Raw genomic sequence first — 12,156 nt, 5'->3', positions numbered from 1 at the left:
CAATGGATTAAGCATCGAATTTAGTGACTGTTGACCGTATATAGGTTTCGGTAATGTAAAGTTTTTTTTTTTTTTTTTAGTTTTCTTTTTTTAATTTTTTTTTTATTAGAGCTTTATATTACACTATACCATAAATTTCTATTTTTATTTTAATTGATTGAATACTTTCATTAAATTCAATTTCCTTATTAAAGTTTGATTGAATTCCTTATATTCCTTATTAAAGTTTGAATCACTTTACCTTATTTTTGCTGAACTGAAATTATTTTTAGTGAAACAAAATTATATTTGCTAAACTTAAATTATTTTTACTAAACTTAAATTAATTTTACTGAACTGAAATTATTTTTGCTGAACTGAAATTATTTTTTACTGATTTTCTATTATAATTCTTCCTTAAGAAAACTAAATTTTACTGCACTGAACTTACTTTTACTGAATTGAAATTGTTTTTACTGAAATGAAATTAGTTTTACTGAACTGAACTTATTTTTCTTGAAATGAAATTATTTTTACTTAATATTTTTTTTAAGGTGAAGTAAACATGGCTTTAGTTTCATGGTTTTTAAGATTACCCAAAAAGGGGGTTTGTGTATTCCCACGAGAGACAGATCCATAATGCAACACTTGAATGGCCTGGACGCCTGCAAAACAACAAACCTTCGGCGTGCCAGAAGTTTGCCTTTAACGATCAAGTTAGTGACCTAGATAAAGTAAAGTAGAGAGATGGAAAACTATTTTTTGGGAGTCATTGCACTTATAGAATATATATTCCTCCTAAATAATTATTAATGTAAATATTTATAGTGCATTAGGAGGTGTTCCTTTTAGGTTATTTAACCTAAGTAAATAGGCTTTTCGCTGTTTTGCGGTTTCTAGGGTTCTAGGCTTGAAGCTCGTTTTTATCCTTTTATCATTGTGACACGTGTCATGCTTTAATTGGCTTAATGAGCACTAAGCTTAGGGACACATGTCGCAGTTTCATTGGTCCACGTGTCATGGGTATTTATACCCTAAACATTAGCCTCTCTAAAGGAAAAATTTCTCTTCGTAGGGGGATTATTCCTCTTAAAAATAATTATTTGCTACAACGCCTCTTTGGCCGGTATTTGTCGAGTTCAATAAAAGAATGATGGATTAACTTGGAAATTACTTATACCTTAAATGGTATGAAATTTTCTAGTTTAATCAATCATAATAATGATTGCCCTTGAACTAGACAGCTGTCGACTTTTTGTTCCTTTCAACCCCACTATGACAAACTTACGATTTTTGGGCGGCTTAGAATATTTTGAGACAATTGTTTGGCTATGAAGCTTTTGCTTACAAATAGTTTAACCTTTTTAGGTTTTATTTGCCCAATTCTCTCTTCAACGGAGGCCTCTATTTACCGTCTATCCTTCTTTAGTTTTTGTCTTATTCTTATTGTATTAGATGGTATTTGCCGTCTATATTTTTGCAAAATTTTGCTTTAAGCTGATCAATTTAAACCGTTTGCGTATTGGACTTAAATAATTAGGACGCTTGTATGGGCGATGTCTAATATACTTACAAATATTATAGAGCGAGTGTTCCACCGGGAGGGGTGCTTCTCTCGACAAGCAGAAACCCTCATAAGGGCGCTGCCAACCTTGTCCTACCCTTGTAGGGTTTTTCCAAACTTCTTGGATTCAAACTAAGATGTACCTTGCATTAATATGCATGCAGCTTGCCGCCTTTAACACGGTCGGCCATTCATGGCTTTTCGACCATCACCAAAATCCTTTCTTTGCATTATCCGTGCCAGATATTTGGACGGTATTTATCTGGCTTACTAGCTTTTTGGTTTTTATTGCTTGTATAATCCATGCCAGTGTTCACTTGTGTGAGCTTTCTTCAACAATGTTACTCGGTATTTAATGTTAAGTGATTACTGACCAACAAACTCATGCTATTAGAAGAAAGCTTCAAAATGTCAGTTGGTCATGATCAACTCAACTTTTTATAAAGTGAGTTCTTCAACCTCTTGGGCGGCTCTTGGTTTTAAGCACCGTCAAGCCCTTGCTCATGTGAGAGAGTTTTTATGCATAGTAGCTTTGGTTCAAGCTTTAATAGTGGACGACAATTTGAGCTAATTGGACGATTTCAATATGTTGCTTAAATTAGATGATTAAGCTTTAGTGGTCGTCCAACACTTTTTCATTCAAGAGCTCAAATCATCAATTGTTTATCCATGACAGCTCTCGGCATATTGTGTCGCTTGAGGAGTAGTGATAGACCACTACCAGGTATGGGCTCATTGGGCTATATCAAGGGCAAAAATGTAATTTTACGAACTACTTGCTATGCTGTAAAAAAGTAGTCTCTCTCCTCTTAATAACAGTATACAAATCAAGAATAACAGTATCCAAACCAATAATAACAGTATACTAACCAATAATAACAGTATACAAATCAATAATAACTGAGCACCGACAAAGTCAATTTCAGCATATAATTCATCGTTTTTAATGGCTAGAGTCATAAGTTTGTGTCTCTGACAAGGAACTTGTCTATGTTTGTAGACCATGAAAATCAGTCAGAAGTACTTCATAGCATTGCTCACTCTTTTTTTTTTTGGGTTATGTTTTTTGGGTGGTTTTCGGTGATTTCTAACGGAGGTGGTTGCGTGTTTCTAGGTTTCGACCAAGGTGATGGCTAGTGGGGTAGGTTCCTTGCTGTCGGAGGTGGAGGTGTGGTGGGCAGAGGTTTGACCGGCAATGGGAGCTATCCATGGAGGTGGGAAAAGGATAGATTTAAGGGAGGAAGAAGATGAAGAGGAAAGGAAACAAAAAAAGAAAAAAAAAATTATATTGTGGTATGGACAACTATGAGCCCATACCTCGTAGTGGGCTATAGTTACTCGTCATTTGAGTATGCTAAACCTTCTTGCTTCTTAAAGTGGCAATTACGAAATGGTATGGAGGAGCTCAAGATTTCTAAAGAAACTCTCTAGTTTGCTGGATATGGAAGATACCTAATACTCTTGCTACATGCATTTTATTGATTATATTTTTACATTTATTAATTTATATATTAATAATAAATATATTTTGATAATAATGATTGTGTAAAAGTAATTATATATCATTATCATTACTTTATATACAATTTCATATAATACTGATTAAATCAAAATGTCATCCCAATAGTTTTTAGTATTTTCCCATTTTTCAAGTCATTATACTATACTTAACTACTTAGTGTTGGATGGTCTTGGGTGTAAGGGATATATAATGCCCCAACTTGTTACTTTATTTAAAAGCCTTTGGTAACAATGAACCATACAAGTAAAAAGCCAACTAGCCCAAGCTTATGACATAAGAACATCACAAAGTATTAAAATTACCCCTTTGGTCAAAAGGTATTTCTCTCTTACTCCCCTGTGCTCTGGTTAACTGATGATTTAAGCTTCGGAGGCTCTATCTTGGGGCCTTCCCCCAAGCTTAGAGTTCATTGTACAGATTACCCGGATCCAAGACCAGTGAGCAACGACCCATGATCACCATCCCGATCCTACCCCGGAACATTATATTGGTAGCCGAGAAGCCCCTTACGTAAATAATTAAGTTCAAGCTGGTGCTATTTGAGCGAATTTGGAATGCTGAACAACTGAGCTTCAAGTAATGAGCTTGATATTTGAACAGATAATGGTGTTGTCGCGCAACTTATGCTCTATCAAAGAGCTTTTTTTGTTTCAGTATTTTAATACTGTGTAGGTGACGACCAACTCACGATCTTAATATAGGAAGAAGCTTTGAAATGCTGGTCATTCATGGAGAGGCTAAAAGGAATAGTGAGTCGACATTTGTCTAGTTAAGGGATAATCATTATTGTGATTGATTAACTTAGAAAATGTCATATAATTAAAGGTATAAAAATTTTGCAAGTTATTCAAATCTTTCTTTTATTGAATTAGACAAATGCCAACCAAAGAGGCGTTGAACAATAGCAAATAAAGTGTTACTTTCGAAGGGAATTATCTTCCTTAGAAGATAAATTACTACTTTTGACAGGCTAATGTATTTTTACGGTAAAAGTACCCATGACACGTGGAGTAATGACACAAAGACACGTCATGTCCCTAAGTTCAGTGCTATCACAATAAGGTGTCTACAAGTGCTCAAAGGGCAAATTACAGCATGTCACATGTCACACAATAATAAAAAGGTAAAATAGGCTTTAAGCCAAGACCCCTAGAAACCGTAAAACGGTGGAAAACCTATTTACTTAAGTTGAATATTCTAAAAAAACACAATGCACTATAAATAATAATCATTATTAATTACTTCATTCGTTCTATTAATATTGCAATGGAAATTTTTTTCACTATTCATCACTCTTGTTTGACCATATAATATGAATTATATGTTAAGCAAAATATAGTCATGTGGGATCTTATTGGATTCGTCTTATAAAATACTTTCACAATATCAACTTTTTATAATTTTTACTCTTACATAATTATAAATATTTAGCATATAAAATGTGTTTTGGGATGCATAATTTCATCATTGTTGAACATTAATAGAACGGAGGAATCAATATTCTTAAAGTGCAATGACTCTCAAAAAATTCTCTTTCATCTCTCTACTTTACTTTATCTCTATAAAATACCTTTTCTAATAAATTGTTCGTCAGAGGTGAACCTCTGATACACTAGAGGTTCATTGTTTTGCAAGTGTCCAGGTAGTTCAAGTTTTGCAATATGGATCTATTTTCTGTGGGTATACACCCCCCGTTTTTAGGTAATCCAAAAAACCCAGAAACATAATCCCTTATACTACGTATTAATATTAAAGTAGCATTATTTGGTTTTTAATGGGCATTATCAATAGTTTAAAAGTTGGATACCAACGTTTTTCTCCTCCGCTCTCCCTTTCCTTAAATATATTAGAGATTAAAATGAACAACAACAATGTTCGCCTAATTTGATATTAAATAGAAGTAGCACATGGTCATACCTCATACGACATAAGAGAAGGATAAAAAAAAAATGCACGAGATCAGATAGTGTAAGTAAAAGAAGAGATGGTAGACATTTTTAAGAAGTATTGATTCATAGGTGAAATAATTCGATATATAGGATTTTTTAAGAATTAATTTGGCAATTATTGATTCATAGGTGATAAGATTGATAAATGAAGAATATTAATATATTATCTTGATGTAAGTCATGTAACTATTAAAATTTCGCTTTAATTAATTGATTTATTGATTTATTTTTGTTTTTTTTTTTTTTTCTCAGAAAAATAGCCTAAAAATTTATTAATTACAAGCTGCAGAGTCAGAGATTACAAAACGAATTGCTTCATGAGGACACTCTTAATTCTCCAAAAAATCTTGTTGAGGTGAGCAAGGCAGTGGGCTACCTTGTTTCCCCTCCTGCGGTCCTGCCAACATGTGAGAACTTAACAAAACTACATCTCTTAGCTAGCTCTAGGCTATCTGTAGGGAATATTTCAAACATCGATAGAGTCCAAAGGAAAGAAAGATAGAGCAAAAGAGTCGCCAACAAGTTTTAGGAACTTGTAAACCGTCCACGAGGTAAAGTTTACACCCCATTAACAATCATAGAAATCGCTAACTCCATAGTGGTCCTGAACCATGACTGAATCACTACCACAAAATAGAGAATAAATAACGCATAATATAGAGCTGTCAAGTTAGATAGGCGACTCTAACATTCTATAGAACGCATATGTAAGATAAGCGCTTTGTATGTTGAAACCTATAAAGCGCCTCTCATAGTTAAGCGTTCTATAACTGTTTTGTAGAAAATATGATTATAGATATAGAACACCTTTCTAAGTTAAGCGATCTATATGATTTTAACATGATTAAAAAAAAACTAAATAAATAAAAATCTAACCCTAGCAAATAAAATTCCACCCATCAGCCTCACGCCGCCCTCATTCTTTCTCTCTCCTCTGATCTCCATTCCCCTTCCTCTATTATCTCCTCTCAAACCTCACGTTGCCCTCAGTCTTTCTCTCTCCTCTTTCTCTCCTCTCATCTCCATTCCTCTTCCTCTATTATCTCCTCTCAAACCCTACTAAAAGGCTAGTAAATTTGTTTTTCAATTTCAAAATTAAAGACTGACGCATGCTTTTTTGTAACATTTCCCTCAAATTTTCAAAAGTTTAATTTGATGCCGCCGTCGATCGAGTCGTATAAGCCGTCGTCACTAGATCTGGGTCCGTTGAAATGAGGTGTTTCTACTATAAAATAGATTGTGAAGTCTAAAGATGCATAAAGGTACGGTATATATATGAAGGGTAATCTCATTTGTGTTCGAATTTAATGTTTAAATCCGTTTTTTGGTTGTTTTAAAGTAATTATTATGATTTTTATGGGCTTTTTTCGATCTATAGTTCATGATTTAATTCTAATTCAAAATGTTGATTTTGATTTTATAACTTTGTTTTATTTCTCAATTACGAGTATTTTAGATCTGTTTTGGTTTTCATGTTATAAACTTATAACTTCTGATTTTCATCTTTTATCAATTGATTTTTTTTTTTTTCTTATAATTTATGATTTTCGTGATTTTACTAATTGATTTTCATATCATAATTCCGATTTTCATCTCTTATTAGTTGATTTTCATGTAACAATTTCTGAATTTTATCTTTTATCAATTGATTTATATGATATAATTGGGATTAATTTCTGTTTTAAAACTTTTGATTTGCGGGTGTTTTGGTACGGTGCAGGTTTTCTATTTTTGAGGTTGGTGGAAGCGAGCTGGCTGGTTGTGGATGGTTGCGGTGCAATTCAAGTCGGTGCACTTTGATCCAAAGTTGTTAGCACATTGATAATTAATTAATCAGTCTCCACCAAAAAAAAAATAATTAATTAATTAGTTGTGTTAGAAACCTTGTAACATAATTTTTTTCCTCAAAGCTAAGGACTGAAATACTTGTATTAATTAGTTATGTTAGAAACCTTGTTAACATAATTTTTTTCCTCAAAGCTAAGGACTGAAATACTTGTATTTTAATTTTTTTTATAAATAAAATGTTGTTGTTATTGTGTTTTATTTATTACGTATGAATAATTATTATTATTATTATTATTACTAAATATAATAATAATAGTTTTTTTTGTTTAAAAAAGTGAGGAATAGAGAGCGCCTATCTATGATAGGCGTTCTGGTTTTATGTAGCTATAGAGCGCTTTTCCAACTCTCTTTTCCTTGTTGTTTATTCACTTTGTACCTTAAATATGAAGCGCCTATTTTAAATAGGCGTTCTGTATTGTGTTAGATATAAAACGCCTCTTTGAGGCGTTCTGTAGACTTTATAGGGCACCCCCTCAGAAGAGCGCCTCTGAGGCGTTCTATATTACATGTTTTAGACGTTCTATATTCATGTTTTTGTAGTAGTGAATATTCGGGAATGATGGTACGATTCCAACCTAATAGAGATTGAACTCACCCTAAATATGTCTCTACTTTATTCTTCTCATATTCATGTGCGCTTTTAATTAACGTACAATAAATAAATTAATCGTAAGCATATTTAATCTATGTTGGTTGATTATAAATGCACAAATAAATCAATTATTGACGGTCACTTGCATTAAAATCATGTCAGCCTAATTAAAATTATTAATTATCTTATTAAGCGTGATTTCAAGTACAAATTCCCTTTAAACCTGCAAGAAAGAGCGTGATCAAGCAATAACAATAATATCAAACAACATATAATTATTGACACAATAAATCATCATCATCAAAATAATATCCTCAAAACATAATATTAGCAAGATCCTAGGTATGATTCTAAAATGATTAATAACAAATCCTAGCATGTTACTAATCAATAATAATCAAACCTTTATCCTTAACATGATACCAGAAAGCAATAAAATATTAGATATATTAATTAACTCCCTAAACATGATACTAGGAATTAATAAAATAATCTAAGCATGATTTCTACATCAAAAGAATAATTAAGTAATCAAATTACTAACTTTGAAGTCTCGTACCTCTTTCTATTAAAAGAATACACACGTTAGTAACTTCAATAAAATATTATATAAAAAAATCAAAATAATATTAATTGAAATATGGATTTGAGGCCAAACCCTTATAACTATCAACTTTTCATGTCGAGGTCTAAGGCAAATTCGAGCTTGGTTAAGTGGATTCGAGTCTCGTGAAGGACGTACGGTGTATGTGTATGAAAAGCTTTTGAAAAGGTTTAGAAAGAGCTTAGAAGATTAAGAGAGAGAAAGAGAAAAAATAAGCTTTAGCTTAGAGAGAGAAAGAGAAGATTGATGATGATTGTGGGCGAGTAAAAACGAAGAAAATCATCCCCTATTTATAGCGAAAACAGCTGAAAAGATCAGAAAATATTCAGAATTTGAATCAAAATAAAACTCCTTTTATCGCGTGGCGATATCCTTTTATAGCGTGGCGATAGATTTATCGCAGCGCGATAAAAACAGTTTTTTACGGATTTTGTTTTTATCATATCTTTTGATCCAGAAGTCGAAATAAGGTAAATAATATGTCTTTGGAAAGATCTTGAAATCTACTTTTTAACCCAATTAGAATGATATTAAAATCCTTTGTAAAATATAGATATAGCCGAAATAGTGGAAGGGTGTCAGTTTTGGATAGATCAGATTTGGTATTTCTTTCATATCTTTTTCGTTATACCTCGGAATTGAGATTATAATATATCATTGTAAAGATAATTTCAAGGGCTATCCATCCATATAAGATTTGGATAAAAATTATGAGGCACAAAAATAATATCTTACTATATTTGAACATCTTTCAATTCGAATAGAATTAGACTTTCAAAAAAAGAAGTTTTATTTAATTTCAAACTCTTGATCTTTATCTTTTGAAAAGAATTGATTAAAACCTTTTAGAGACTTCTAGAAATTCTTGACAAATCTTAACTGGTTTAGGAATATAATTAAGATTAATGGACCCTCCACATAATCATTGGATCCGCATATAAAGCTCGGATAGGCCCAGTTTAGTATTTTGACTATAACTTCCTCGTTATAACTCGGAATTTGGCTTATAATATATCGTTGGAAAGAACTTTTCAAGCCCTATCCAACTACACAATTATTGGACCCAGATTATGGACCAAAATAAACTAATTTAAATGTTTTCATAAATAAGACACGAAATGAATAATTTTTGAAATACGAAATGAATTATTTTAATTTAAAAACATTTTTAAAAGGTGAAAATCACGAGACTCTTCAACATTTGAACTTACTCGATAACCAATGACGTGAAAGATACTCATCACTGGGTTTGGTTTTTGGGGAGACACAATCAGGTGTCTATAGTATCACAAACAATTAAACTAAAAAGATTAGTTTCCTTCTTCCCTTTTTCCAGATGCTTAAAAAGCTTTAAGTTGTCTGTCTCAAGTTCAATTCGCGAAAGCCTAGCCTCAATAGTAATACTTAGAGCATGTCTAGCTGCTAGAGCTTTTGCAACTTCAACATCCTCACTTCTCTTCATAGTCAAACAGGTTGTAGCCATAGGATCACTAACATAGTCTCGCATTATACCACCCAAACCGATACTACCATCTTAAAAAAACAGCAGCATCTGAGTTCACTTTATAGTTGCCCAATAGAGGAGGCATCCAAATACGAGTAGTCATAGCAGTGAAAGGCACAGCAACACGAGCAACTTTATTAGCTTTCTCATACTCTCCAACAACACCAACAGCCTTATTAATACCTTGCAGACTTGAAGCCTTTTTTTTATTAAAAATCCATTCATTTCTTTTCAACCAAATACTCCATAGTAATGACCAAATAAGACTCCACCAAAGATTATCGTAGTGGGTTTTCTCCAAGGACAAACACCAATCTTTACAAGAAATATCAGTGTTTACATAAACATCCAATCTAAGGGGAGAAAAACGCCATACCCGACTAGCCTCCTCGCAAGTAAATAGCACATGGCTAAGCGTTTTAGGCTCAGAGCCACACATAGGACATATTTAATCAACATCCAAACCTCTTTTCACTAGATTTTTACGAACAAGGACCCCATCATGTAAGATCGTCCAAGAGAAATAAATAATTTTAGGAGGCGTAGCAACATGCCACACCTTCTTCCATATGCTCTCCTTCTGTTGAAATGATGATGACTCATTTAATCTTCTCTTCTTTTTCTTCTCAATAAAATAAGCACTTCTGACACTAATTTTCCCATTCTTCGTATGATGCCATGACAAGCGATCAGGGGAAACATAACTCATGACAAGAATACAACAGAAGTCATTTGATTCCTAGCTTGAAAAAAGGAAGTTCAGCAGCCCCACATTCCATCCATTATCATCAATAAGGTCGAAAACCAAATGAGGGGTGTCATCATTGATGTCATTCCTTGGGAGAACCTGGAAATTTGGTAGACTAGGAACCCACGGGTCTTTCCAAATGCTAATCGTACTACCATTTCCAACAACTTTCCTAGCTCCTTTTTTAATAACCTCTCTTGCTGCAAGTATGACCTCCAAGTGAAATTGGCGGAAGACCTGAGCTTTGTTTCTAAGAAAGATGAGTTTGGGAAGTATTTCATCTTTAATACTTGAGCCATAAGAGACTTAGTGTTTGTAAGGATCCTCTAGGCCTGCTTTACAACCAGTCCCTAATTGAACACATGCAAATCCCGCATTCCCAATCCCCCTTATCTCTTCGAAAGTTGCATTTTGTGCCAAGAAATCCAAGCTAATTTCCTCTCTTCTTTCTTTTGACCCTAGAAAAAGTTCCTACATAATCTTTCCACCTCGTTAAGAATGCTAATCGGGATGGCAAAGCATTTCATAGCATAAGTCGGGATATCTTGAGCAATGAATTTGATTAGGATTTTCCTTTTCGACTTGTGACAAAAAACCCCCTTTCCAACCTTTAAGCTTTTTCCAAACTCTATCATTAATGGATTGGAAAACCCATTTCATAGAGCATCCAAGATACGTCAGAAGACCAAGATATTTATCATGTCCGTCAACAGCCTTAAAAGACAACTTCATATGAAGCAAATTTTTCTTTACGGAGCTCACGTTTCGGCTAAAAGACACCTTCGATTTTTCCGTATTCAGTTTTGATCGGAAGTAGCCTCACTCATCTCTAAGCGCATTCATCCCAGAGATAAACTAGAACGAGGCAACAATGAAGCTGGTCCAAGTAAATCTACTGGACCACCGGCTAGGGAAATCCAGTTAGCAAGAGGGACTGCTCCCGTTACTAGGGATAAACTCATGAAGTTCATGATTAGTTTCAAGGGGGAAATCAAGGACCTCAACAACAAAAGAACGGTTGTCTCTAGCAAGGGTCAGTCGACCAAGAAGACTCCTTAGGCTGGGAGGAGAAGCCAGTTAGGGACAGGCAGCCTACTCCACATCCAAAGGAGAAGGCCACACCTGCAATTGACTGGTCAAAAGTTCTACTACCAATGGACACAAGAAAGGTCATCCGACAAGTTCAACCATATGGTAGCAAAAAATCATTCTCTGATGCTAGGCACATCATCGAGCAGAAGAGAAACCAACAACTGTCTAAGTCAGCCTCTTGAGAAACCAGCAGCTGTCTGAGTCAGCCTCTACATCGAGCTTCCCAGACAGCTTCAAAAACACCTCAGCAAGGAATACTCAATCCTTGCATGAGAGCCATACAGGCAGCAAGTTCGTCCACTCAGGCCCTCAGATGATTGGGTCAGCCCCATATGTGCCTCAAATGCCATATGGGCAGTATACTCCACTCTACATCCAGCTGGCCTTCTTTGAAGGTCAAGCGGCATACAATGTCCAGCCCCTGTACTGGCGGCTCCGATTACTCAAACTTGGTGAACAACCTTCTACGTTCACCAGGGAGATAACTGAGGCGGCACAGCCGACCAAGGTTAAGAATGTCTTGGTTGGTACCTATGATGGTACCACCTGAAGATCACCTTATGGCTTACACAAACCTTATATACCTGTAGGGGTTGGATGATGCTACGTGGTGCAGATGCTTCTCGGCTACATTGAAAGGCATAACCCAACAATGGTTTGAGAATATGCCTGCCGGATGTATTGACAGCTTCAAGAGGCTTGCCTTCTTGTTTGCTTTAAACTTCTCGATGAACATCCCTACCAAGAAAACAAA

At 34.4% G+C, this 12,156-nt stretch overlaps 1 long non-coding RNA gene across 1 annotated transcript; it reads left to right on the top strand.

Moving 5' to 3' along the window:
- Positions 1 to 5,868: 5,868 nt before the first annotated feature.
- LOC145572351 (uncharacterized) lies at positions 5,869 to 7,046 on the top strand. Its single transcript, XR_014096800.1, has 2 exons — positions 5,869 to 6,276; positions 6,735 to 7,046. It is a non-coding gene; the product is annotated as an uncharacterized LOC145572351 (long non-coding RNA).
- Positions 7,047 to 12,156: the final 5,110 nt, after the last annotated feature.

This window comes from Chenopodium album, chromosome 12 (assembly GCF_948465745.1).
Source record: "Chenopodium album chromosome 12, dcCheAlbu1.1, whole genome shotgun sequence".
Classification (NCBI taxonomy): domain Eukaryota; kingdom Viridiplantae; phylum Streptophyta; class Magnoliopsida; order Caryophyllales; family Amaranthaceae; genus Chenopodium; species Chenopodium album.
The sequence above is the reverse complement of the archived record's forward strand: the minus strand, read 5'-3'. Positions and strand labels throughout refer to the sequence as shown.